This window comes from Podarcis erhardii, assembly GCF_964252035.2.
Source record: "Podarcis erhardii genome assembly, chromosome: 1".
Taxonomy (NCBI): Eukaryota; Metazoa; Chordata; class Lepidosauria; order Squamata; family Lacertidae; genus Podarcis; species Podarcis erhardii.
The window spans coordinates 52,799,985-52,806,174 of record NC_138497.1 but is presented as its reverse complement, the minus strand read 5'-3'; positions in this window follow the sequence as shown (position 1 = coordinate 52,806,174).

The following is a 6,190-nucleotide window of genomic DNA, read 5'->3' as shown; positions in this document are numbered from 1 at the left end:
GTCGGAGGTCAATAATCCCTTCGTGTTTTTTCCTGGATTTTTTTCTTTCCAAGGAGGGAACGCAACACACAATCAAAATGTGTTTTTGCTGTAACATTGCTAATTTGGGAGTGTGTGGGGTGAATCCTGCCCCCTCAGTGCTGCTGCATATGCTGGGCTCATTTCTCAGCCAACACCCGATGGGCTTTAGTCTGAAGGGGGCTGCTTCAGTTGTGCATAAGGTTTCCAACATGTGACAGGACGTATGTGATTGAGTTTTGTCAGGCTTATTTTAGCTTCATTCTCACAAACAGCAGGTGTGGTAGTAAGCTTTGTGTTTGGACTGTACCACTTCAGAGAGAAAGCGGGACTCATATGACACAGTACTCCCCCTCCTGCCCTATGCACATTCCCATAGAAAATAAACATGTCAGAAATGTTTCAACTGGCATTTACTTTTAAGACATGCAGGGATTTATTGATCAATTTATTGGCTATAAGCAGAAGCATTCAGCGACGCGAACCTCCACTCGTAGTCTGAACCATCTGGGATGAGAGTCCCGGAAGACCTGCTCCCTGATTTGCGGGCCTTTTTCCACCTGGCCTGAGAGAGCAGGGCCCTAACTGACTCCAGCTACTCTTGGGCCAGAGTATTGTTTAGGGGGTTTTCTTGGGGTGGTGAGTTGTTGCTATTACTGATATAATTTTTTGTATCTTTATTTTAGATCTTACTACGATTTCTGTAGAAATTGTTCATTCTGGTTGGGTACTTTTGGATGTTTTATTTATTGTTTATGACTACTGTGGTTATGTTTGTAATGATGTAATTTTTTATATGCTGTAAGCTGCCTTAAGCATGATTTTAATTTTGGAAAGGCAGCATACAAATAAAATGATTGATTGATTGATTGATTGATTGATTTAAAGGATATAACCCTCAGACCCTGTTACATCAGCTGTTTCTGAGAGTAAAGGTAAAGGGACCCCTGATTGTTAGGTCCAGTCGTGGACGACTCTGCGGTTGTGGCGCTCATCTGGCTTTACTGGCCAAGGGAGCCAGCATACAGCTTTCGGGTCATGTGGCCAGCATGACTAAGCCGCTTCTGGCAAACCAGAGCAGCACACGGAAACACTGTTTACCTTCCTACCCTGGGCCAGCAGGGGGATACTGTAGATAGTTTTCACTCAGATCCACATATGGGAATAAGGAATTGAAAGTGATGTTGAGTGATTGGATAGTTACAGAAAGTTGTTACTGTTGCGTTGTAGTGGAGCTCTATATAAGCAGGCTTAGCCGAACCCTTCAGTTCAGTTCTGTTCTGGCCTTTGAATAAACAAGAGCTGTTTGAAGAATCACTATGTTGTATGATATGTTCACCCACAACCTAACACTTTGTGCTTTCAAACTGCTAGGTTGGCAGGAGCAGGGACCGAGCAACGGGAGCTCATCCCGTCACGGGGATTCGAACCGCCGACTTTCTGATTGGCAAGCCCTAGACTCTGTGGTTTAACCCACCCACCACCCGCGTTACATCAGCTGTTTCTGAGAAGTAGGCCCTTGTTTACCCAGGCATGACAAGCTGCAACTGGCAAAATTCCCCCTTCTACTCAAGCTTTCATAGTGTACAAAGAGCCTTATACTTCTTTGCTCACAGACCCCCAAATATACTCTGGTTGTCTTTCAGAATAAGCCAAGCCTATAAACTGCCTTTTAATGTTACTGTTTTCATAATAATTTTGGGTTGACATTTAAAATCAATGCTTCATTATCTTTTTATATAAGCTGCCTTCTGAGGGCTACTTCCAAAATGGCAACTTTGCAATACAGTACATATATGTCAGGCAATGAAACAATCTACTATATATTATGGAAAGTGGTTTGTCAGCCTGTCTGTCCATCTGTTCTCTGTGGGTTCAGCCACCTCTTGAGATATCACTGCCAAACTTGGCACAAGGGTTTCCAAGCTGGGGGCAGCAGTCGCTGTTGATGTTTGGCCACTGACCACCATTTTGAATCAAATGGCGAACTCAAATGTGGCTTGGCATGACTTTGCCTGTTTTCTTGGCATGGGTTCAGCCACTTCTTGAAATAACATCACAAAACCTGTCACAAGACTTCCCAAGGTGAGGGGAGGGCACTATTTTGAATCAAGATGCTGGAATGAAACACAAATTTGGTGCGACTTCTTTGGCATGACTTGCCATGACTTTGCCTGTTTTTTGTGGGGATGATTAGGGAGGTTGGAGAGGATATATTATTTAATGATATCCTTCCTGACTTGTGCTAGCAAGTTCCATATTCTAGCAGAGTTCCAAACATCCCCTTTTTTAAATTACGCAGCGATCAGCTTGTTGCTGACTCATCTGAGTCTTACTATTAAAGATTCCTTCCTGGTAAAATTCCTTCTAATCCTTCTTAAAAAGAATAAACACAAGAATCTGATTAACGGTTAATATAAAAGTAGTTTACTCACAGATTCATTCATGTTCACAGATATATCCCTGAAGGCAGGCTTAGGTTACATAACAATTAGAACTATTCCATAAAGAAGTTAGTCCTCAGTGACTGCGACTAAGCAGTCACTTCTTCAAACACACAGCAGCATACAAAACACACACTGATCAGAACATGGAGGCCATGTGCACCTCCATGCTAGTACAGCAGACCACACCTTCTTCAAGTCACACGTATTAGAAGTCTGCCTCAGCTCAAGAGGAAACAGGAAGTCTTCTCCTGAGTGGTACAAAAAAACCATCCCGTAACATGTCCACTGCAGGAATGTTGTACATGACTGCAGTTTTACATCCCACATTTTTCAGCATAGATCCTGCCAACGCTTGAGATATTGTTGCCAAACCTGGCATGAGTTGGGGGTGGCAGTCTTCATTGACCTTTCAATGCTGGGCACCATTTTGATTCAAGGTGGTGGATCAAAATGTGCCTTTGGCATAACTGCCTGATTTTTGGCGTGATGGGTTGAAAAACCACAAATTGCACTACAGTGGTACCTCGGGTTAAGTACTTAATTCATTCTGGAGATCCGTTCTTAACCTGAAACTGTTCTTAACCTGAAGCACTACTTTAGCTAATGGGGCCTCCTGCTGCCACCACACCACCAGAGCACGATTTCTGTTCTCATCCTGAAGCAAAGTTCTTAACCTGAGGTACTATTTCTGGGTTAGCGCAGTCTGTAACCTGAAGTGTATGTAACCTGAAACGTATGTAACCTGAGGTACCACTGTACTTAAAAATCACAGTATCTTTGGGTTTCTACAAAGTCCCAGGCAGCACCAGGCAGTCCCTACTAGTCAATCACTAATACAGAGAGCCAGCCATCCTATTTGCTTCCACTTGGTGGGCTTCCTCTGGAGGGCACCAGTTTGAGGAAGGCTACAGTAGACAGCCTGAGGGAGCTGCCTGTTGTAGGGATGTGGCATGGGCTACAATATAGGAGGAATCAGGAGAGTAATCTCTCTCAAGTGTCATAACAAAAAAAGACAATGAAGTGAATGCAATAAAGTGAATAGACCCAGTGAATTGACTCCGTAAATAGATAGAAATCAGGTGTGGGGCTCTATGTACAGAAGCGGAGTGTATCTACGGACAGAGAGCTGAAACAAAGGTCAAGGCAGTGAGTGAGGAGATGGGATTGGAAGCAGAGCAAATAAATGAGATCACAGATAATAGCTAAGGAGGAAATGGTAAAGTAAAATAGATGAAGCAGCCTGCTGTGCAGGGAGGGGGAGTGTTACTGATTTCTTTAGCAGAAAAAAGAATCAGGGCAAGGCTGGGGGAGCTGTGCACCCTAATGTCAGGGACCGTGCTGAGGAGGGATGCACTGAGGAGGAATGGTGGGAGCCTCCCCTCCTCCTGCTCCTGCTCCTGAATCTTCCTAGGAGCAGGAGGGCAGTATAGATTTGGAACAGTGGTTTCCAGAGGGACATAGTTCAGAAGGCAGAAGCTGGGAAATACTGGATGGGGAACAGCTAGGAGAAGAAACACTGAAAAAGAGAGGGTTAACAAATTCACAGTCTCTAGACCAGGGGCCAGCAAACTTTTTCAGCAGGGGTCTGGTCCACTGTCCCTCAGACCTTGTGGGGGACCAGACTATATTTTCGGGGAAAAATGATGCAAGAGCACCACGAGCCCTAGGTGGCTGCTTACCTGTGTTTTGCAAGTGGCAGGGGCTGGCGGCAGTGGCAGGACAATGAGCGGCACGCAAAACGGCTCTGGAGAGGGGCTGCTTAAAATGGCGGCTACTCAAGCGCTGCTGCTGCTGGCACCAACAAAGCCCAGCCCCCTTCCTCCTCTAGGCAGGGCAGGGAGAAGCAGGAGGAGGGAGGGAGGAGGTGCCGCCGCTGTGTGAGAGAGAGAAAGGGAGTGGGGAATAATGTGTGCGCTGGTGATCCACGCAGCAATTCATGGACTGTCTGTGGGCCTTAGTTTGCCTACCCATGCTCTTGACAGCATTCCTCCACTCAGCCCAAGGTCAAGAAGATCTCAGAAAGTGTCAGAACAGAAAGCACAGAGGGTACAAGCTCAATTTTCAAGATGTAGGAGTCACATAGATTAATAGGGATGGAAGGGGGTGTGATCCTTTATTGGGAGCACTGCCATTTCTAGGAGATGTGTTATTTGTTCTCTCCCTGTGATTATTAAAGTAACTCATAAGGTGTTCCTTTCTTTGATCTTCTTAACTACTGCCATGGGGGGAGGGGAGGAAGTTGATTCCCCGAAGCCTGACACCTGACTTCTATAATAGGAGATGCAGTCCAACAACATTTGGAGAGCCATAGGGACCACAACCCTGATGTAGGTGTTACTACTGATTGGGGCTGGCCCAGCCATGAGGCAGGGGGAGGCAGTTACCTCAGACATTCCAGTTTCACCTGAGCTGCCAAATGGGGAGCAACGTCTCTGCTACAGACCACTCAGCAATGCTGCCTCATTTGGATCCCAAACGGTGCCCCTCCCTTTCCAGAGCTAATATTTTTTTAAGAAATCTTGCTGCACCATCCTGCCTTTGTCACTTCACCCTGCCAATCGGCATAGGGCCTGTGTTCCCCCTTTGTCGCTGGAAAGCATGTCAAGTTACTTCAAAGTAGCTGCATCCTGCATAGATCATTTTCAGATCACTGAAGCACCCAGTCCAGCAGGAAGATTCTCTACCCTGGAACTTATTCCTACAAAATCAGCAATAAAATCGGTGATGGGGAGAAAAAAGATTGCATATGACTGATACAAAAGTCATATGAACACCTTGGCTCTTTCTGGAAATCATTCATTGGCCTTATTTCCTATCCATGTACAACACTAGAAGACATGAATATATTAATACCCTTTTATGCAGAGCCTGGCTAAAAAAAAGAGCTGATTGCTTTCCTTCTCAAACTTGCCCTTCAGCTTCTATTTCTAGAATGACTAGAATTTTATATGAAAATTTCACCCTGAAAACAAAATTCTGCTGCTGCAGAAAGAATTGCACTGGCTGTCAGTTGACTACTAGGCTAAGTTCAAAGTGCTGGCGCTTGTATGCAAAACCTTTTACATCTTAGGACCAGGTTAATACCATTAACCTGGTCCTAAGATGTTTTACCCTTATATGAGCTCTTCATGAGAGGGCATCCTGCTTCTGCATGTACTGTTATGTATTCAGTGGTCTGTGTTTGCCTGAGCTGGAATCTGGACTAAGGATTCTGAGCCTCTGTGTTCTGATTTGATACATGATATCCAATCACAGAACATTTCAGGATTTGGGCCTCTGCCATTGGCCCTTAAACTCTGAGTCATGATTCGCTGCTTGGAAATTTAGACAGCCACTCACGTTCGAAGTGGGAGTGGCCCAAGCCTTCAGAAATGTATATAAACAGTTGCTTTGCCCCTGTTCTCCAGTTCTGTTAGTTCAATAAAGGTTCTTGTTGTTATCATTGCGTTTTGCCACAAGGGAACCCACCTACACTTCATGTACTTCCCTCCTCTGCTCTCCTCATATGTGCCCCCCACCATTCCCAAATCTGCTCCAGCGGTTTGGGGAAACCTTCAGAACAGATCTGGGACAGGGGCACAGGAGGAGCAGATGGCGGGAAAATCCCATTGCTCACACAGTAGCTGTTTCACTCACGCAATCAATTAATTGAATACCAGCTCATCACATCAAGAGATTCATCATACACAGTGTAGGAATCTGACATTTAACGTGGCAGCATCTAC